This window comes from Sorex araneus, chromosome 8, assembly GCF_027595985.1.
Source record: "Sorex araneus isolate mSorAra2 chromosome 8, mSorAra2.pri, whole genome shotgun sequence".
NCBI classification, from domain to species: Eukaryota; Metazoa; Chordata; class Mammalia; order Eulipotyphla; family Soricidae; genus Sorex; species Sorex araneus.
The window spans coordinates 11,620,986-11,644,931 of NC_073309.1; the positions used below are offsets into that span (position 1 = coordinate 11,620,986).

General features: G+C 39.4%; 1 protein-coding gene across 5 annotated transcripts in view; it reads right to left on the reverse strand.

Annotated features, from left to right (window-relative positions):
- Positions 1–23,946, reverse strand: part of NFAT5 (nuclear factor of activated T cells 5) — a 106,878-nt gene that overhangs the window by 80,312 nt on the left and 2,620 nt on the right. The window contains exon 1 of one of the 5 annotated variants that reach the window (XM_055146566.1): positions 17,707–17,789. The exons of the other annotated variants lie outside the window; for them this stretch is intronic. The gene's annotated coding sequence lies outside the window, so the exon portion shown is untranslated. Of the gene's footprint in view, positions 1–17,706; positions 17,790–23,946 lie in introns of those variants that run through there. 5 annotated transcript variants of the gene reach the window in all.

Here is a 23,946-nt window from a genome sequence, read left to right on the forward strand (position 1 = left end):
TACATAAATTAATTCTAGATTAAACATAAAGCAATATTATCAAGGCAAATACAAAAAACAAGATCAAAGTGAGGTAAAGTTGAAAAAGATGAGTCTCTACTTTGAAACATTTCCTACCTCACTCTTATTGTTTTCATATAATATTAATCTTACTAATTATGCTCAATTCTGAAATTACCCGAATCACACATGTGTGCAACATTCTCAAAGAAGAGCTTTTAAACTTTGACAGGAAAAATCAGACACAAACTAATATGACTATGAATTAATGGCCTAGCTCAAAGCAGTTCAAAGATATTTTTGTTTTAATTTTAGGCAACACCCACCAATGCTCAAGGGTTACTCCTGGCTCTGTACTCAGGAATTACATTTGATAAAAACAAAAGTGGTATTCATTAGTCGCCTCCATTCACTTCCTCCACTCAAATTTATTATTCAATCACCAGTTAGTACTTGGCTTCTGTTTCCACTACTCCATTAAAACTGCTGTTACCTATAAACTCCTAAGTGACTTATTTGCAACTTCTGTCACTACTGGTTACTCCCACTTTCTGGAAACTTCCTTTCCCATTGTTTCTCTCTCTCTTATTTTTTAAACTTCACTGGCTCTCTACTCTTTTTTTTTTTTATAATTTTCAAATATTTGGGGTTTTTTTCCTCATGATTGAAAGAAAATGGTTTATAATTTTACTCTCCAATTATAATTTCAACTTCAACCATGCAACATATATATGTTGATGATTATCAATATGTTAGCCTCTAGTTCCACAGATACAAGTGCTTGCTCAGAATCTTCATCTGGATATTTATGTAGACCTTTCATCCTTAATATGAACAAAACCAATCTGTCTCATTTTACTTCCTTCCACCTACCTGCCCACCAGACTGAACGCCCTCTCATTACAAAACTCCTTTCTTCTAACTGCTCACAAAAAATAAAGTTGGATTATCTTCCTTTACTTTTATCTTCCTTTTACTTCCTTTACTTTACTTTTCCCTCACTTTCATCCCATTGATAAACAAATTCTGTCTGTTCTTCCCAAAAGATATATATTCAGTATGCCATTACTTCTTACTACGTCCACTAGTATTTAGTGGTATGTCATTTTACATGGACTAACACGACTGCCTCTTAATTTATTCTTTCCCGCCTACAGTTTATCATTTATGATGTAACCTGATAATCCATTTAAAAGCTATTTCAAATGGCATGTCTTAGCTCCATCCCCGAATAAAACACATTTTTGCAAAAAAAATTCCCTTCCATTCTTCTCATTTTATCTCCTAAACTCTCCCCCTTATGCCCACTACCTCTACTACCTCATCACCGCCTTGCTATTCCTTTAAAATGCCAAGCACCTTCTCAAGTCTCAAATCCTCCAAATGGAAAGTTATTTCCCCAAAAAACTTCATGTTACTTTCTCAATTCCTCTTGGTCTGTACGCAATCACTTCTTTGAGGCATTTTGGCCACCCTATATAAAATGGGACCAGCTATCATATCCTTCCTAATCTTAGAGTCTATAATTTCCTGATATTTTAAGACTAAGTTGTAAATCATATAATGTAAGGAACATCTTTCAAAAGTGATTAATCTGGTGGTTTTGATTATATTCACAAAGTTCTACAGTCATCACCACTATCAAATTTCAAAATTTTTGTTTGTTTTGTTTTGGGGTCACACCCTATGGTACTCAGGGCCTACTCCTGGCTCTGTGCTTAGGGATCACTCCTGACAGGCTTGGGGGATCATATAGGGTTTGGGGGATCAAATCGGAGTTCTCTACAAGCACCCTACCTGCTGTATTATTGCTCCAGCTCCTCTAAAACATTTTTATTTATTTATTTTTTGTTTTTTTGTTTCTGCTTTTTGGGTCACACCCAACGATGCTCAGGGGTTACTCCTGGCTTTGCACTCAGGAATTACTCCTGACGGTGCTTGGGGGACCATATGGAATGCCGGGGATCGAACCCAGGTCGGCCGCGTGCAAGGCAAACGCCCTACCCGCTATGCTATCGCTCCGGCCCTCTGAAGCATTTTTATAAGCTGAAAAGAATCCTTATACCCATTACCAGCCTAGTTCCTAATTAACCACCAATTTTTTTTTTCTTTTTGGGTCACACCCAGCGATGCTCAGGGGTTACTCCTGGCTCTGCACTCAGGAACTACTCCTGGCGGTGCTTGGGGGACCATATGGGATGCCGGGGATCGAACCCGGGTCGGCCACGTGCAAGGCAAACGCCCTACCCGCTGTGCTATCGCTCGGGCCCCAATTAACCACCAATTTACTTTTCATCTCTCATGGATTTGCCTATTCTCACCCTCTGACACTTGGTAAGTATTTGTTTATTGTCTGTTTCCAACCACTGGAATATAAGCCACAAAGGCAGGGACTTTTCTTTTTTCTTATTTCTATATCCCCTCCACACCTAGATTACTGCTTTGATGCATAGTGAGGTTATCCCACAATCAACTTAATTTCAACATATCTCAAACTGAACTAATTATCATTTGCTGCCTCACTTTCCACTATGAACCATCTGTGTTAAAGTAGCTCTTACCAAATTACAATGAAATTGTGTCTATCTGTCCTGTTAACAATGGCAAGACCCTTTATATCAAGCACTGAGCACAAAATACAATAAATAAATGGTCATTTTTCATATTCAGTGTATTTATGATTTAAATAATGGTTAAAGTTAAACACCATTGTGGTAACAAACTATAACTTTTATCTCTTTATCCTTGCTTTTACCCTGTTTTGACCTAGTAGCTTTTTCTCTAGACAACAGATTACTAAATCTAGCAAGAATAAGAATTCCTTAGTTATCTATCTTCTGTTTACTTCAGGTTTACAGATCATTGGCATCCCTGGGAATGACGGATTCAGACTCAAGTGATAGGGTGTAGTAGCGAGGGGAGGGTGGTTATCTTGCATGTGGTCGACCTGGGTTGAATCCCAGGCACTCAAGCCCTGCTAGGAGAGATCCCTGAGCACTGCCGGGTGTAGCCCAAAAACAAAAACAGAAGCCAGGCTAGAAATGAATCGGTAGCAAGAGAATCTAATAGCCAAAGTCAATTTTCAGAGGTGAAAATTGTACCCAGGGGTGACACCATGCCAAAGAGTATATAAATTTAATTGTTTTCAACTATCAGGATCATATGCCTTTTGCTATACAAAGGAACCACAAGGCATACATGATAGGCATATAAAAGATTATCTGTTGACAACATTTCTATCACATTTACTTTCCGTGATACTCAGTCCTCTTTCCATTCCCACTGGACTAACTCTGTCTCTTATACAGGGCCTTTATCAATCTTATATAGTCATACCTTTCTGCCCTACTTAGCTTTCCCTCCCCTATCACAGCTCTATGATCTTGTTATATTGAATTATCTTCAATTCTCCAAACATACCAAATTTACTCACCTCCAAATGCTCCAACCCCTGGCACCACAATGCTTATGGTCCCCTGAGAACTGCCAGGAGTTCTATACTATCCTGAGTATAGAACCAGGAATAAGCCCAAACATCTCCAGATGTGGTCCCAAAGCAAAACAAAAACAAATGTTCTGACTAGGTATTCTAAGCGCTCTTTCTCTATATAATATAACCTTCATATGATCTTTGTTGCCAACAATAGAAAACATACAACCTAATGATGCCATTCCGACAGGTCTGACTGTTTGGGGAAAAACTCCAAATAATGATAGTGAGTTTCCTGTCAAAAAATTGAACGTAATCAAAGTAAGGAAAGAGTAAAGTGAAAATCATCTGCCGCACAGGCAGAGGGGGAGTGGGAAGGGGGGTATGCTAGGGCTCTTGGTGGTGGAACATATGCACTCGTGAAGGGATGGGTGTTTGAACATAGTATGACTGAGACTTGATCCTAAAAGCCCTGTAACTGTTCTAACGGTGACTCAATTGAAAAATAAAATAAAATTTAAAAATATATAACCTTTTCATATATAATATGTATATTAAATATTATACTATATATAACTTGATTCATTTTTGTTTTAATGATTTCAGGGTAAGTTTAAACATCACTTCCTAGTCAAAGACCTCTCTAATGACTGGCACTCTCCTGTGTCTTGTTTCTCATGGATCTGGACTTTTTTTTTTTTCAGGGTACCTATCATACTGTAGCACTGTAGCAGTTGTCTCGTTGTTCACTGATTTGCTCGAGCGGGTACCAGTAATGTCTCCATTGTGAGACTTGTTACTGTTTTTGGCATATTGAATACGCCACGGGTAGCTTGCCAGGCTCTGCTGTGCGGGTGGGATACTCTTGGTAGCTTGCCGGGCTCTCCGAGAGGGACAGAGGAATCGAGCCCAGGTCAACCACGTGCAAGACAAATGCCCTACCGGCTGTGCTATCGCTCCAGTTCACAAACATACTGCTTTTATTTATTGGGGAGGAGGGTGTTGAGGCCACAGTAGCTCAGGGCTACTTTTGGCTCTGTACCCAGGGGTTACTCCTGGCAGTGCTCAAGAGACCACGCAGTGGAGGGGATTGAACCCGGGTCTCCTACAGGCAAAGTATGCATTCCACTGAGCCCCCTCTAGTCCTTACACACTATTTTTAATAGATTACATGCCAGTCTGTCTCCCCAACTAGAAGTAAGTTCAGCAAGGGTAGCATGAGATTTTTACTTTTTACCATTAAACCTATAATTAGTAAGCAACTGGTCTTGGCTGAGGTTGTAGGAAAAAGGGAATGGAACAAGTCAAGATACTTTTTATTTCACTTCATAGGATCCCTGACTGTGGGGCTATGCGGACTGCCTAGCCCCATGCAGTGACACAGGGATTAAGCTCAAGGCTCCACACTTGCCTTAGGCATTCTGAAAGCCATTGAGAGCTGGGTGTTTTCTTGCCAGGAATCTAGCAGGGCTGTCATGATAGCCTCAAAGCAGGTGGCATCTGGTTTAAAATCTAGGTCTTGGGGTTTGCCAGGCAAGCACATTAAGCACTGAGGCATCTTCTGCGCCCCAGGATATGTAAACACACACACACACACACACACACACACACACACACACACACACACACACACACAGCTCTTCTATTAAGTGGTTAACTTAATACAGTTAAGTTAATAACTTAAAGTCTCTTAAGCATCTGGGGTTTTCATTTTATTATCTACATGATGGAGATAACTATCTCAGGTATCAAAAAACTTAAATATATAAAGTGCTCCACAAAATTCTGTGCATTTTAAAATCTTCTTTCCAAACAATTCGCTTTGGCCTGCTTTTGATACAAGATTAGTATAAGCTATCTACTTGCCCACTGTCCTTTAATGTAATTTTAGCTGTTGTTCATCTTAACATGTCAGTCCATTATTGTTCAAGGTAACTTTTCTCAAATTGAAATCAATTTGATGTATGTACTAGAAAAAGATTAGCTTCAATTTCATTCTTACCAATTTCAACAAAACAGTAGTAAGACTTTCCCATACTTATTTAAATAGTCAAATGCTAAATGAACTAAGACTAAGATAAAGCTAGTTGAAAATAACATTTGGAAAAAAATTCTAACATTAGGGAGCTGCAGAGATAGTACAGCAGGCAGAACTCTTGCCTTGCATGTGGCCAACCCGGTCAGATCCCTGGCATCCCAAATGGTTCCCCAAGCACAACCAGGAGTGATTCCCTTAGCAGAGAGGCAGAAGTAAGCCCTGAGCACAGTCAGGTATAGCCTCAAACAAAAAACAAACAAAATTCTAACAAGAAGAAAGTTTCAAATAAAGCTTTTTTTTGTTTTTTGGCCACACCCAGCTGTGCTCAGGGCTTGCTCAGGGCTGACTCGGGGCTCTGAGCTCAGGAATCACTCATAGCCTTGATTCAGGGGATCATATAGAAAAATAATAAAATTTAAAATTCAATTTACCATTTTGCTCCATTAATTTGATTCCTTTTCTTCACTGCATTCTATACACCCACAACTTTAGCTTTACATACCCTTTTAAGCTATAATCTCAAAATAACTGTTAAAAATGTAACTGTGCTTGCTACAAAAGAAAACTAAAGGTGAATAATCAAGTCAAATGCCATTTCAACTTCTGTCTCACATGTTTACATTGTCTAGAAGAGAAATATAAAAACAGTAAAAATGACATTTTTTAACTTGACCAACTGAAATTCTAAGATCTGGAAAAGATTGTGGGTTGAGCACCCCCAGCAGAGTTCAGGGCTTACTCTTGCTTCTGTGTCTAGGGATCACTCCCAGTATAATATAACCTAGAGAAAATCTGGAATTATACTGGACATTTCCATGAGTCTTCACAAAAACTAAAACAAAATTGCTGATTAAGTTTTTAAAAAATTAATGATAAATTTCCCAGGTAAATGGATGTGAAGTCATTCCTATATTTATGCCTCTCTGCCCAGCTTCTAACTTCGAAGCATATACACTATTAAATTAGCACTGTAGCACTGTAGTCCATTGTTCATCGATTTGCTCGAGCGGGCACCAGTAAGTAACATCTCCATTGTGAGATTTGGTGTTACTGTTTTTGGCATATCAAATATGCCATGGGTAGCTTGCCAGGCTCTGTCATGCAAGCGGGATACTCTCGGTAGCTTGCTGGGTTCTCTGAGAGGGATGGAGGAATCAAGCCAGGGTTGCAAGGCAAATGCCCTACCTACTCTGCTATCACTCCTACAAAAGCAAATTACTCCATTCAAAAATTTAAGAGACCAACCTAAAAGAACTATTTTAAAGAAATTAGCAACCGAATAGTAAACCCTGATTAGCAGTTATATCTCAGCCCTAAGATCTACACTAACACATCAGATCCTACACTGAAATTACAATGCTAGTATTGTTGAAACACAGTATTTGACTACAAGTACCTTGGATAGCTCAGAAACAGCAAACATTCAAATCTGAGATTAATAAAGAGGTAAGATCACAATTTCTGCAATTATTAACAATATATATTTCCCGATGTTTGCCTTAAGATAGCAGAATTTCCAAGATAAATTAAAATTAAATTTTCAATAACTGAAGACTTTCAGCTAATACATGATACTAACACAGATGCAAGGAAATTGATATTGATAATTGAAAATTATATTAATAATATAAACTGGTACAACGATGTTTTGTCGGGGAGGGAATCTTCCAAACAGTACCTAGAGGATCCATAGGCTAGTCCCAGTAGCACTTGGCCAACTGGGTTATATGTTCAATGTAAAGATAAGCATATGTAAGAATGTTCTCTCCAACTGTTAACAAAAACAAAAACTAGAAGTACCGTGTATGTCACCAATGAGAGAGTTAATAAACAGATTGTGGCAATGAAAGCATACACACATAATACGATGAAGTCTTCAAAATAACTCAGGCCAATAAGCGGGTAAGGCTTCTGGCCTTGCACACAGCAACCTGGGCTCAATCCTTGGCACCACATATGGTCTCTGAGTACCACCAGGAGTAAATCCTGAGAATAGCCAGGTGTGGTTCAAAAACAAAAAAAGTTAAAACATTTTCGAAGAAAATAAAGACACTGGGCACAGGAAGGGGTCGGGGTAGAAAGCTGAAAGATAGCTTTCCTCTGTCATCCAGGTATCTCGAGATTAAATGAATTGCAAGCGATAGAAGAGGAAGCCATTTTTGGAATCGCCTGACTACAAAATTTTTCCTTCCTCAGATAAACCAAGAATGAGAAAACTGAGCACAGGGCTGGAGAGAAGAGACAGCACAGCAGATAGGCCGCTTGTCTTGCATGCAGTCTGGGTTCAATCCTCAGCATCCCATATGGCCACCCAGGCACCACCATTCCTGAGTAAGAGCCAGAAGTAAGCCCAGCGCTCCTGTTTGGGTGAGGCCCCAAAACATAGAAAAAACAAACATGAAAACTGAGCCTTGAAATTTAGTGCAATCATCAATTGGGGGCACAGAGAGCTCAATATACTGAGTGAAGGCTCTGCATGTAGGATGTCTAGGTTTTATCCCTGCCACTACATACAGTACCCGGAGCACCTCCAGGAGCAACTCCCAAGCACAGAAATAGGAATAACCCCTGAGAACTGCTGAATCTGACCCCCCAAATCAAAAACACACACAAGAGAAATGAAATAGACAATAGAAGAACAGCAGAGAAAATCAGTAACGCCAAAAGCTAGTTCTTAATAAAGATTAATAAAGTTGACAAAATTTCAGCTAGACTGACTGAGAGAGCTCTTTAATAAAAGTGCAAAATAAAATAAATAATAAAATTAAACTAACCATCATCTTTCTTCTGAAGTTTGCTACCCCAAGCAGTCCACTACAATCACCAAATGATTGTAAGGCAACCCTGATTACATACTTAAAACAGATATTTTTAGGAATAAGTTGGTTTCTGTAATTAGAATTAGAATAGAAAAAAAATGAAGTTTATAATCAAGATTCAATCAGTAAATTATTATGTAATATATGGACCAGTCACTTTATTAAAAATAACTAGAAATTCGGGCTGGAGCGATAGCACAGCGGGTAGAGCCATTTGCCTTGCATGCAGCGAACCCGGGTTTGGTTCCTAGCATCCCATATGGTCCCCCCGAGCACCATCAGGAGTAATTCCTGAGCACAGAGCCAGAAGTAACCCCTGTGCATTGCCAGGTGTGACCCAAAAGCAAAAAAAAAAAAAAAAACCACCTATAAATTATCAAAGTACCTAATTAATACCTAAGATACTCTTCATGAAATCTAAGTGCATTTATCAAGAAACATAATTACTGATCAAGATTAATTTAATTTTACTAACTTAATTATGGTTAGTCTTATTTTCTAATAAATTCTGAGCTGTAACAATCTAAGAAAACATTCTTCTAAATAAAAAGCATTTTAGTAGTTAATAAATCACATTAAAGATAAATTAATTAAGCACTTTAATGTTCACACAAAACAAATACTGAACCACCCAACACTGCCTCTTACCCAGTCCTCTGATGAATGGAATTATACTGAAGTTTAACAAGTATCCACTGTTCTCATTAACTTCCACTAATATCCAATTAATATTACAAATACAAAGAGAATACCTTTTTGAAACTAACATTTTATAGTTTCCATAGCTACAGAAGTATGTCTCACTTCACTAATGCAGCTTTTCTTTTTCTTGTCTCACTGCCACAATTCTGTGACATTTATCAGAAAACTTGTGATTCTCTTGCTACTATTAAACGTAAACATTTGCTTTCCAGAAATCAACAAATCAATCATAGTACTAATAGTAAAAAATTTTCCAATCTAAAGACAAATAGGTGTACTTAAGTTTTTCATAAAGTCACATAAAGTTTTTTTTTATTATCTAAACACAGATCTAATCTTGTTTAGATCTTTATTTACACTTAATGCTAAGATTTCAGGTCCTATACAGAAAATAAAAGAAATTCAAACTCTCTGAAACAGAGAAGAAAAAAAAATAAGCAATTCTGACAACCAAAATATATTGTTAAATGTGAAAATGAAGTCTCTTTTCCATGCTATCACAAATTACTTGTCACATTAACTTTACATTAAAAAAGAAATCACTACTCTTAAATACAACTTAAATACCTTTGCTGCTATTAAAAATATATAATAGTTGTCCTAGTAAACGAAACGATATAGACTCTATTCACAGTGTGTTTTTAGAGCCAGTCATAAAGGATGAGAGAGAGTACAAGGAGGCAAGAAACTTGCCTGGTATGTTGCTGAAATCTGACACTGCATACAGTCCTCCGAGCACTTTCAGAAATCATTCCTGGACCCAGAGTCAGGAATAGCCCCAAAGGCCTGGGTGTGGCCCAAAAACAGAAAAGAGAAAAAAAAGGAAATCTTGCCTGTGGAATAACATGAATGAATCCTGAGGACATTATGCTAAGCAAAATAAGTGACAAAACAGACAAACACTATATAACCTCACATATATGTTAAATCTATTCTGTTGTTTTGGTGGCTTGAGAGACCACACCCACAGTGCCCTGGGTCCAATGACTTAATCCAGGACTCCTACATGCAAAGTATCTGCTCAATTAGCTAGGCTAGCTCACCAGTTCCTATGTGTAGAATCTTTTTTTCTTTTAAGGAGAGAGAGCACTAGGCCCCATCTAGAGCTCAACTGGCAGAGCATGTACAAGGCCCTGCATTTAATCTGACACCACATGGTCTCTTTCCCTAGCACCTCAGGAATAGCCATGGGGGACCTGTACACTGCTGGTCTGAGCACCAAACCTTTACACCACAACTGATGTCCTTGCTGAGCATCAGTGAGTGTGAACTCTACCTTTTTTTTTAAAAAAAAAAAAAGATGAATTCATGATACAGGAAAGAGGCTGGTGGTTTCCAAGAGGTAGAAAAAGGATGGGGGTAGGGGATAAAATGAGTGAAGGTGATCAAAAGTTAGAAACTTCTGTTTGTAAGATACATATGCTCTGGTGATATATTCTACAGTCTGGTGACCAGAGTTAACAGCCCAAGAGAAGCTGGGGGTTAAGTTTAGTGGCAGAGCACTAGTCTTGCATGTTTGAGTCAATGGGTTTGATCCCCAACACTGTTTTAAAAAAAAAAAACTAATGAAAGTATTTAGTTATTCTACTGCTAGTATTATACCAATGAAGTTAATACAAGTACAGCTATCTCAATTAGTGTTTTAGATGTTTAAAACTCCCTAGGGCCCTTAAGAAATTTAAGGCTAAAAAAGAAAACATCAATCTATAAATAATATTATTTTTGTACTGACACACTCGTTGTCATTGTTGGTATGGTGTATATCTGGCAGTGCTCTGGGGATCCTGTAGTGCCAGGGATCAAATCCTGATGCTAACATACAAAACAAGCACTCCAGTGCTTTAAGGCATCTTCCTGGCCCCAACATATATTTTTATGTTCTGTGTGCACTTAAAAAATATATATATATGGATATATATATATGGGGCTGGAGCGATAGCACAGTGGTAGGACGCTCGCCTTTCACGTGGCCAACCCGTATTCGATTCCTCCGCCCCTCTCGAAGAGCCTGGCAAGCTACCTGTGGCGTATTGAATATGCCAAAGACAGTAACAATAAGTCTCACAATGAGAGATTTACTGGTGCCCGCTCGAACAAATCGATGAGCAACAGGATGACAGTGACATATATATATGTATGTGTATATATATATATATATACACACAATCTGTAGTTATTTGAATGAGAGTACTGAGAGTATCCTGCCTGCACAGCAGAGTCTAGCAAGCTCCCCGTGGCGTTTTCGATATGTCAAAAACAGTAACAACAAGTCTCACAATGGAGACATAGTACTGGTGCCCTCTTGAGCAAATCGATGAGCAACGGACTGGCAGTGACAGTGAACTCTAAATATATATAATCTGTAGTCATGTGAATAAGAGTACTGAGAGTATACTGCCTGCACAGCAGAGCCTAGCAAGCTCTCCATGGCATATTCGATATGCCATAGACAGTAACAATGATGGGTCTCACTCCCCTGACCTTGAAAGAACCTCCAATGCGACACCGTTGGTAAGGACGAGTAAAGAGAGGCTGCTAAAATCTCAGGGCTAGGACGAATGGAGACATTACTGGTGCCCGCTTGGGCAAATCAATGAGCAACGGGATGACAGTGATAGCGATATATATAACCTATAATATAGATATACAGATATCCAGAACCCTCTCTTAAACTCCCTATACTGGATCTGGAGAGAGAGTACAGTGAGTAGGGCATTTGCCTTGCACATGGTCAATAGGGTTCGATTCCTATCAACCCATATGGTCCCCAGAGTACCTCCAGGAGTAACTCCACAGGCCAGAGCCACGATAATCCCTGAGCATCGTTGGGTGTAGCCCAAAACAAACCAAATAAAAACCCAAAACCAAAAAATTTTATACACATTTTCTTCATCTCTTCCAACCCATCTTCTCTAGTATCAATACTTGTCATTTCTATTCTATAATTTATAATATTTTTGTCCATTCATCAATTATATTGCACATACGAATGATAACAATGCAGTCTTGGCCATTCTCCTAATTAATTTCACTATGCATAATTCCCTTGATTTCCTTCCATTTTGCTACAAATGGCAAAATTTCATTTTTTGGTAGTTGAGTAATATATGCATAGACACACATCACATCCTATCCAATCATCTATTGATAAGCACTTTGGTTCTTTCCATATTTTAGCTATTATAAGTAATGCGGAAAAAAACATATAGAGTGATATAATTTTAAGTTGATGTTTTCATATTTTTTTGATATACACACAGAAGTGATGTTGCTGGATCGTATGGTAGTTCTATTTCCAGTGACAGTTTTTTAATTTTTTTTTCCAGTGACCTATTTTTATGGGGGGGGGTTGTTGGGATAAGGGGGTTGGAATTTGGCCCACATCTAAAGGTGATCAGGTGTTGCTCTGGGCTTTGTGTTCAGGAGTAAGGATCATATGGTATTTCTAGTTCTTGTGACATATTATTTTATTTTATATTTAAAAATTTTTTTCGTATAAACTTATTTGGGGTAAGGTTTGGCCCACATCCAATAGTGCTCAGGGGTTACTCTGGCACTGAACACATGTTTAGCGGTCACTTCCAGGGGTACTCATGGGATTATATGTGGTACCGGGGATCAAACTGGGGTTGGTTAGAAGCAAGGCAGCACCCTAAACCCTATACTATCTATCTCCACCCTCTTCTATGATTTTTCAAAAGTGAACTTGGTTCCTGGAATATCAGTCTAAAATAATGTGATCAATTAATTCGGGGGGGGGGGGAGATTCACACTGCAAAACCTCAAGTGCTCAGGGATTCCTCCCAGCTCAGTGCTTGGGGAGCCATGCAGTGCCAGGAACCAAAGCCAGGCCTTCAAAGCAAGCACACGCTAGCCCTTTGAGACACCTCCCTTGCCCATGAGATCCATTAACAGTTGTTTGGGGTGGGTGCTGAAGACTGAGCGTCAACACATTCATTCACACACATACTCTACATTCTACTCATCCCCCCAAATCCTCCCAGATCTGATATTCTGAAAAAGGCAACAGACATCTCGCTTGCCCCTTTACTCAATCTTTATTTTTTTAAGCAATAATTAAAGACATAGTCATCTGACCCAAAGCATCTACTTTCAAGTATTAGATACAGACAGGGCCAGGGAGATAGCTTAAATAGGCTACAATATAAGCTTTGTATTACCAGGGTTGATAACTGTACCACATGGTCCCCCAAACACTGTCAGGAAAGCTCCTGGGCACCAAGAGATAGAGCCCTCATTCAATAAACAAAAAATTATAAATTAATCTTCATCTTAAATTCAATGTGATAAATAAAATAGCATTTTAAAAGGTTTGAAATTTAAAATATACATTTTAAAAACTTTAAGTACACTTTTAATTTGTAGTGTATCTAACATAGAATTATCTATGTATTTATAAATAGAACACTACTCATTTACTTATAATACTTATTCCTGAATATACTTTTTATTGCTCATGCTTGTGGACATTTAATTCCATTTTACATAGTATACTTCAAATAAAATCTTTGTTTCATAATAAAAACCCGGTGAACAAGCAACACTTAAAAACTGGGGCAGGGAACCAGGGAAATAGCTCAAAGGGCTGGAGCACATGCTTTGCATGATAGAACCCTGGTGATCCCTGGCAAGGTCTGGCTGCCCCCTAGCACTGCCAGGAGCAGCCCAACACTCCCTCTAAATAAATACATGGAGCTAGGTGGATAGCTTAAAGGGCTGAAGCACATGCCTAGCACACCTAAGGTCCCAAGTTTATGCTCCAGAAGGATTCAGCCCACCACTTAGCAATGCTGGGTATTGGTGGTCCCAAGAACCACTGGGCCTGAGCACTGAACCGCCCAGCCTACACATCTGGGTTAGGTATCACCAGAAGTGGCCCCGCCCCTCAACACTACTTAGGAAGAACTCCTCTTTAAAAACAAAACAAAAACTAGGAAAAAGAAACAATATCCAATTCTCTAATACTTTCAATTACAACTTCATTGAGAAAAATGCCTACAAGATACATTTTATACATTTTTTTAAATTTTATTTTACTGAATCACTGTGAGATAGTTTGGGTTACAATCTCACAATGATCAAAACACCCATCCTCCACCAGTGCACATTCCCCACCATATCCCCGGCATACCCCCCCTTTCCTACCCTCCCCCTGCCTCCATGGCAGACAATATTCCCCATACTTTCTCTCTACTTTTGGGCAAGATAGCTTGCAACACGGACACTGAGAAGTCATGTTTGTTTGTTTGTTTGTTCTATTATCTACTTTCGGCATGCATCTCCCATCCTAACTGATTCCTCCAGCCATCATTTTCTTACTGATCCCTTCTCTATTCCATCTGCCTTCTCCCCTCCGCTCATGAAGCAGTCTTCCAGCTATAGGACAATCCTCCTGGCCCTTGAATCTACTGTCCTTGGGTGTCAGCCTCATTCAATACTCCACAAATGAGTGCAGTCCTTCTATGTCTGTCCCTCTCTGACTCATTTCATTTAGATGATACTCTCCATGTCTATCCATTTATAAGCAATTTTCATGACTTCATCTCTGCTAACAACTGCATAGTATTCCATTGTGTAACAAAAGATGTGAGCCTGGAAAGATAGTGGAGCAGGAAAGGCACTTGCCTTGCATGAGGCAGACCCAAATTCAATACCTAGCACTGCATATAGTCTGCAGTCCCTGCTAGCTGTGGCTCCTGAGCAGAGCCAAAAGTAAGCTCTGAGCACAGACAGGTATGGTCCATAAATAAAATCAAAACAAAAAGCCCCACACTAAGAGTTGTGTTAGCTTATTCACATGACTACAATGAGGGGCTGGAGCAACAGTACAGCAGGTAGAAGATTTGCCTTGCACAAGGCCGATCAGGGTTTGATCTTGGACATCCCAGATGGTCCCATATGGTCCCCTGGGCACCGCCAGGAGTAATTCCTGAGTGCAGAGCCAGGAGTCCCACACATATAACCTCTTGCAAAAAACTATAAGCAACACATGGTCATAATCTACGTGTAATTCATGAAAATACAAACACTATTATTAAGAAACATATTTTCACATAAGTATCAAAAATCATCCCTAACTTCTAGAAACAAAGCCAGGAAAAACCCCTAGCATAGGCCAGTGTGGCCCAAATTTCCCATTTTTATTTTTTATTGATAAATCCTATAGGGGGCAGATAGTATAACACTTTATTTTTACTTTGCTGGTAGGATAATATTAAACACAAAGGTGTGAAGCTAAAGTATTTAAAATCCATATTACTATAAACCAATGTCAAACTAATATTTTTTTTTTTTTTTTTTTTGCATTTTGGGTCACACCAGGCGATGCACAGGAGTCACTCCTGGCTCTGCACTCAGGAATTACCCCTAAGTGCCACATGCAAGGCAAACGCCCTACCCACTGTGCTATCTCTCCAGCCTCTGTCAAACTAATTTTTAAAATTATTTTAAAGAACTTTATTTTGAGAGTCACCCACCCTTCTTATTCGACATTCTCCTTACACGTGCCTTGCACATGGCTGACCCAAGTTCGATCCCCAGCATCCCATATGAGCACATCCAGGAGTAATTCCTGAGTGCTGAGCCAGAAGTAACCCCTGAGCATCACTGGATATGACCCAAAAAGCCAATAAAAAAAAAAAAATTTAGCATCCTCCCTTAATAATTTCACTTCACGTATACTTCTTTTCTTAAACCTTTTTTAATGTTTTCCCTTTTTCAGGTCTGAGGAGTTCACTCAAGTGGTACGAGCACTTACTTTGGCGCTAGGACATAGAGTAAAAGAAAAGTGCCTTGCATCCTGCAGACACCTGGAATCCCTGGAACCACATTATGATCCCCTGACCACCACCAGGGGTCACTCCTGAGCACAGAACCAATAGCCCTTGAACACTGTTGGGTATGGTCCAAATACAAAACTAAAAAAAAAAAAAAAAAAGCAGATACCTAGCACACACAAGACCCATGGCTCTCTGACCCCATGCAATGCTGGTGAACCCCAGTAGCACGGTGCATCAAGGTAAACAGCGTTGCACCACTGGGCCAGCACTGAATACATCAGGCCCACAATGGAAGTATGAGCATCTTGCTCATACAGGTAGGCCCCCCCCAAGACCTGTTGAGTACAGGCCCTATTTTGAGAAGATTTAATTCTTTAAAATGCTTTCCCTTTTAGGTTTTGATTAACAACAAACATTACAGGGAAAGGAGTAGAGTATACATTGTATAATCTATAACTTCTACTCATTTATATGAAATTCCAGTGAAAAGGCAAACTAATCTACAGTAAGAGAAAAACAGTTCAGCCTTGAGAAAATGGAGTGGGAAGAAGAGATTACAAAAGAGGGGTGACTCAAATGTCCTATATCTTGACTGTGATGATTACACAAAAGCATAAATTTGTTAAAAACCCACAGAACATTTAAAAATCAGTATACCTCTGTATCTGGCATAAGACAGTTTTCAGGTGCTAAAGCGATAGTACAAACGGTAGGGTGCTTGCCTTGCATGTGTCCAACCCAGTTAGGTCCCCAGCAGTCCCAATGGTTCTCCAAGCCCCAGGAGTGATTCCTGAGCAGAGAGCCAGGAAAAGGACCTGAGAGCAGCTGAATTTGTGCCCTTGCCCCACCCCACCCCCAAAAAAGCAGCCTACTCCACATCACAAAAATACATAAACGAATGATTGTTTGGAAAAAAGGGGGACAGTACAGGGAAAGGAAGCATGCAAGCAGTGAAAGTGGAACAAGCAAAATACAAGAGGCCTCAAGACATGCGTGAAAGACAAGCGGGCAGTGGCTTGAAGTTAACGGAGCATTATCACTATTCAAACAGCACTTTGTAGTTTTCAAAGTCCTCATTATTTCCATTGTTCATTCAATTAGTGAGCAATAATAATAATGTCTCCACTGAAGAAAGGAAAGTGTACATAATTTTCCACAGGTTCTCAGGGCAAAATCAGAGTTAAAGTCATTATCTTCTAATATCTAACAAAATTATCAGGAAATTGAGGAAACAAAGACCAATCACAGCATAAAACTGAACTACTGAGGCCCTGTTAGTACTGTTTTGCTGTTATTGCTTATCTCTTCTCAAATTTAAGTTGACTCTGAAACATATCAGCAAAAACAGGGAACAATGATTTCTAAGTTTCCATAAAACTGTCAATGAAATCAATAAATCCATGGAATCCCTCATTTCCAAAGCAATTCTCCTTTAGAGGTGCCCTTTTCACCCTTTTTCATACCATTGCCACACTACACAGGTGGTCAGAACAAGCCATTTGCTTCAGCCAAATCTTAAAGACACCCACCAAAGCTGGGTAATGAATGATTCGCTGATTTTGAATGTTAAAATCCTTCTCACTAGATGAAAGCTGTTTAAGAAATCCTATATAAAGTATGCTTTTTATACCATCTGACCAGCATCACATACCACTTTACTGGGGCCTAAAGTATAAAAAGCTGTTTGTACTCTTAGGACACATAAACTGAAAACTCTGGTGTAAAACTGTTCTTTTAAATTCCAATGTCCTCCAATTGCTACATGCCTTGGGAAATTAGTGAATTCTTTCATACCTCAATTTGCTCATCTATAAAATATAGATACAGATAGTACCTCAAAAAATAACTAATATTGAATATTTTTAAAAATTGTAAATGTTGGGGCTGGAACAAAAGCACAATGGGTAGGGCATTTACCTTGCACACAGCCGGCCTGGGTTCGATTCCCCGCATCCCATATGGTCCCCTGAGTACTGCCAGGAGTAATTCCTGAGAGTATAAACCAGGAGTAACCCCTGTGCATCGCCGGGTGTGACCCAAAAACCAAAAAAAAAAAAAAAATTGTAAATATTAGTACACATAATTTGCTCAAAATATTCTTAACTACTAGACCAAAGAGACAGATAGCTCAGTTGGTCGTAGAAGGCCCAAATTTAATCCCTGGAACCACACAATTTCTTAAATAGTGCCAGGAATGAATGAGCTGAAAGTAGCCCCTGAGCACCAATGAGTCTATTCCAAAATCCAAACATTTTTTCAATTATTAATAGCATGGGGTTTATTTTTCTTCTTTTAAACTCTCAATGCTGTTTCTTTTAATGTATTCTACGGAGACTGCTTTAAGTATTTTGTTTTTAGCTAAAATCAAATTTATAGAGTTCAGCAACTTAGCTCACTATAAGGAATTTTTCTGTTCTTATTTTACCTTCAAAATCGAGTATTAAACTTACTAAAGAACTAACCAAGTATTTTTAAATGGCAAAGAAGTTATCATGTCTGGCCAGTAGTAATCATTATCAACTAATTATCAAATAGATACTAATAAAAATAAAAGCAAAAGCAAAATATAATAGCTACTGAGAATTTTTAAAATTTAGAAAATCTCAAATAATGCAGATTTGGAAGCTGAACTTATTATCTTCAGTTAATCTGTAAAGAAAATATCTATCTTTTCATTAGAGTATGTGCTCATAAATTAATCTTATACTTTATTAGTTATTTTAAACCCTCATATTTTTAATTTTAAGCAGCATGGTTTACTGTTACCCTTGATTTTTAATGAGCCATTAAATAGAACCTAAATCTATTAAATAACTTGAAATGAAATCTGAGTAAAAGATATACTACAATAGTCAACACTTCTACTGAAGACTGTCTTCTATCTTCTTATTATTTATTTATTCATTTATTTGGCGTTTTTAGGTTGGAGCGATAGCACAGCAGGTAGGCATTTGCCTTGCACGCAGCAGACCCAGGTTAGATTCCTCTGTCCCTCTTGGAGAGCCCAGCAAGCTACTGAGAGTATCTTGCCCGCCCGGCAGAGCCTGGCAAGCTACCCATGGCATATTCAATATGCCAAAAACAGTAACAAGTCTCACAATGGAGACATTACTGGTGCCTGCTCGAGCAAATCGATGATTAACAGGATGACAGTGATACAGGGATTTGGCTTTCTGAGTCCTACCCAGTGATACTCAGGGATTACTCCTGGCTCTGCACTCAGGAATTACTCCTGGCAGTGCTCGGGGACCATATGGGATGCTGGGGATTGAAACCAGGTCATCCGCATGCAAGGCAAATGCCCTACCTGCTGTACTATCGCTCCGACCCCCTTCCTTGTTTTGGGAGCCACTCCCAGCAATTTACTCCCTGCTAGAGTTCAGGCGTCACCCTGCTGTGTGTTGTGAGGTCCATGTTGTCGGTGCCAGAAATTAAACCCAGTACCTCACACAAAGTAAGTGCACTACCAACAAGTGATATCCCAAAGCCTTAAAACTATTTTATTTCTCTAAAGTTAACAGTACTATTCTGAATCACTACATACTCAAGGCCAATTGATGTTTTAGGTTAATTTATCTTTCATTGTTTTCTCAAATTATGTTGTTCTTAAAACACAATCTGGAGTAACTTTCTTCTAAAAAAAGTTACTTTCTTATGTAGCACTGTCCTCCTTTGTTCATAAATTTGCTCTAGTGGACTCCATTTTGAGACTTGTTGATACTGTTATTGGCATATTGAATACGCCACGGGTAGCTTGCCAGGCTCTGCCGTGCGGGCGGGATACTCTCGGTAGTTTGCCAGGCTCTCCGAGAGGGACAGAGGAATCGAACCCGGGTTGACTGCATGCAAGTCAAACGCCCTACTCTCTGTGCTATCGCTCCAGTATGTAATATAAAGTAATAATATTTCATGTTATATAATATAGGAAATTAGAATGCTAGTATACTAAGAACAGAAACTCTAAGTGAGACTACCTTTTTGCTTTTTGGGTCACACCCGGCAATGCATAGGGGTACTCCTGGCTCTGCACTCAGGAATTACTCCTGGCGGTGCTGGGGGGACCATATGGGATGTTGGGAATAGAACCTGGGTCAGCCCCGTGCAAGGAAAACGCCCTACCCGCTGTACTATCGCTCCAGCCCCCTGAACTAGAATCTTAACTCTATAACTATATGACTCTAAGTTAATGAGAGCCCTTATGTCTCGCGCGTCCTCATCTGTAAAATGAAAAATACTCAATGGTTGACAATTCAATGAGATCTGGCACGTAAACCTCCCAGCATAAAGTAAGCATGAATATTTAAATTTTTATTCAGCTAACATTTAAGTGAGAATTTGTTACAGGTTAGATTTAAAGCTTTAAATAAATTTGCCTCAGGGTTGGAGAGATAGAACAGCAGATAAGGCACAGATCTAAAGGATCTGTGCCAACCCAGGTTCAATATTCACAACAACATGAGCCCCACTCCACCCCTAACTCAGAGCAAGGAGTTGCCCCCAGTACTTCTAGGTGTGGTCCTGAAATCTGTAATTTTTTTTAAAGTTATAAACGAAGGGTTGGAGAGATAGCACTCCAGGTAAGGCTTTGCATGCGGCAGACCCGGGTTCGAGCCCCAGCACCCCCATATAGTCCCCTGAGCACTGCCAAGAAAGACTCCTGAGTGCAGTCAGGAGTAAGCCCTGAACACTGTTGGGTGTGGCCCCAAAATATTATAAATAAATCTGCCCCAAATAATCTTCAAAACTGCCTATGTATGAAGACGCTATTACTGCCCACATTTAAAAGTGAAAAAAATTAAACCACAAAATGATTAAATGATTAAACTGAAGCCACACGCAAACAAGAATTTGAATCCAAGTCTGACCTCACGGCCTTTAATGTTGATACATATTACGAGGTACACTATGGATCAGAAACAACTTCCTATCGTATAACGTATCTTTGATAAGTGGGATAGGGAGACATGGGAGACTTTAGAATATATATGAATTAGTGCCTTTCCTGGAACAAAACAGAGTAGTTTAAAAGACAAGCTATAGATCACTGTAATACAGAAGTACTCTGTATGAAATATGATACCTGATATTTGCTTTAAAATAATTCTGCTTGGGGAAGGAAGGGAGAGGATAAAAGAAGTCAGATTAGATATACACAACTAATTGCCAAAGCTTGGCGATGGGTATAAATATAGAGGATGTTATTTCGTTCTTCTTTTGAATATTCCTTTAAAAGCCCGTAACAGGGGGCAGAGAGTGAGTACAGCAGTAGGCCTACTTTGCAGGGTCTACCTTAGCATCCCATATAGTTCCAAGAGTCCATCAGAAATGATCCCTTGAGTGTACAGTCGGGAATAAACCCTAAGTACTGTAGATGTGGCCCAAAAGAGAACCCACAAAAGCCTGTAAAAAGGAGCTGGAAAGATAGTACAGCAGTTTAAGAGCTTGCCTTGCACTCGGCCAAGCTGAGTTAATCCCCAGCAATACATATAGTCCCCTGAATCCCATCAGGAGTGATTCCTTGAACAGAGTAAGCCCTGAGCACAGCTGGGTGTGGCCCAAATAAAACAGAATGCCCATAATAAAAGGTGAACAACAGAAATAAGATAAATTAAAGCTATTCATTATACAAGTAAAGAATTTTTTACAATACGTTGTGTACAGATACAAAAGAACACCACATACTTGATAACTCTACATTTTACATTTACGTGTAATCTGAACGGGCTGGAGCGATAGCACAGTGGTTGGGTGTTCGCCTTTCCCGGGGGCTGACCCGAGTTCGATTCCTCCGCCCCTCTCGGAGAGCCTGGCAAGCTACCCATGGCGTACTGGATATGCCAAAAACAGTAACAATAAGTCTCACAATGAGAGACGTTACTGGTGCCTGCTCAAGCAAATCGATGAGCAACCCTAATCGATGAGGATGACAGTGACAGTGTAATCTGAAAAGAGTCCTACTTTTAAATAACTGAGTATTCACCCAAGAGTACTTAAGTACAAACATGTAACCATGTACAAAATTATTTCTATTTTTATTAACTTGCTAAAATACTTGCTTAAACAATTAACATACTTTTCTCATCTCTCTGCCTCTATAACTCTGGTTTGCTGTCCAGAAAATGAGTTTGTGCAGATAAATATGACTCTACAACATGGTTACAAATTGAACAAAATGAATAAAAAAACAGAAATCTGCTTTACTAGGAAACAGTTCAAAAAGTCCCTCATTTCAAATTGCAGTTGATTTTCATACTTATATGTATCTATGGGTTTCTTCTTCTTCTTCTTCTTTTTTTTTTTTTTTTGCTTTTTGGGTCACACCCAGCGATGTACAGGGGTTACTCCTGGTTCTACACTCAGGAATTACTCCTGGAGGTGCTCGGGGGACCATATGGGATGCTGGGATTTGAACCCGGGTAGGCTGCGTGCAAGGCAAACACCCTACCGGCTGTACTATGGCTCCAGCCCCTATGGGTTTCTTCTTATAACTGTTATGAACAATCTGAAAACCTTCTGGACTGGAGCAATAGCACAGCGGGTAGGGCGTTTGCCTTGCACACAGCCAACCCGGGTTCGATTCCCAGCATCCCATATGGTCCCCCGCACACCGCCAGGAGTAATTCCTGAGTACAAAAACCTGGAGGAACCCCAGTGCATTGCTGTGTGTGACCCAAGGGAAAAAAAAAAACTTTTATATGCTTTCAGTTATCCCTAAGATATTAGCTGACAATAAGCCAGACACTACAGTAGGCATTTTCATATATATTAGCTCACTAAATTTAAGATATATACTTTCTTCAAGGAGGGGAGCCACACCCAGCAATGCTCAGAGGTCACTCCTGGCTCTTCACTTAGGAATTAGTCCTGGAAGTGCTCTGGAGACCATATGGGATGCCGGTAATTGAACCAGGGTGGGTCATGTACAAGGCAAACGCCCTACCTGCCCTACCTGCTGTCAAGTCCAGCCCCAGTATATACTTTTTTTTTTTTTGGCTTTTTTGGAGGTCACACCCAGCAATGCTCAAGGATTAATCCTGGCTCTGCACTCAGGAATTAACTGCTGGCAGTGCTTGGGAGACCATATGGGATGGCAGGAACTGAACCCGGGTCTGGCCATGTGCAAGGCAAACGCCCTACCAACTGTACTATCACTTTGGCCCGCAATATATACATTTTTATAGAAAAAATACCAAGTATAGAAAAGCAAATCATTTAACTCAGTTTACAAAACGAGTTAAGTAGCTAAACTGGTATTCAAACTTAAGCTTAATTTCAAAAACTTGTTTTCCTTACCTACCATATGAAATCAAATACCTACACTCGAGTCAAATATTTAAGTCCTTGGGGTCAGAGCAATAGTACAGTGGGTAGGATATTTGCCTTACATGAGATCAACCAGGTCTCATTTGATCCTTGGCATTGCATATGACCCCCTGCACACCACCAGGAGTAATTGCTGGTTGTGGTCCAAAAACAAAACAAAACAAAAATTTAGGGTCTCTGTAGACTACAAATGTTCAAGTACTGGTTACTCACATTTTATAGTAGTAGTTTAGCTTTGGGTGAATAGCACCAGCCAAAACATGAAGCCATTTTTTTTTCTGTGCCTTCCCCAGCCCCTATCTCCTCACTTTTGCCTCAGGCTGCCTATCTCAATGGAGGGAAATATACAAACATCCTTGCTATCCAATTAAAGAAATAGAAGATTCAAAGATGATCTATGTGAAATCACTCCAAGCATTTCTAAAACAAGACACACATTCTTTTGTTTCTTAAGTGATTAACACACACACACACACACACACACACAGAAGGTTTTCCCAAATAAAGGTCAAAAGCTTAAAATTATTCTACACATTTTTTTGGTATTTCCAAAATCTTTTTCTAAGCACAGTTCAATAATCATCTTTATTATATGTCTTTCCTTTTGCTAAAACTAACGTAATAGAAAATACATTAATGCTTTTATAATAATTAATATATCATTTTGAAAAGCTCAATCTATAGACGCACTAAATTCTGGGGGCTGGAGAGACAGTACAGCAGGTACAGTGCTTGTCTAGCATGTGGCCCACCAAGATTTGATCCCCTACACCCCAAATGTCTCCCAGAGAAGGTCAAGAGTGATTCCTCAGTGCAAAGTCAGGAATAACCCAC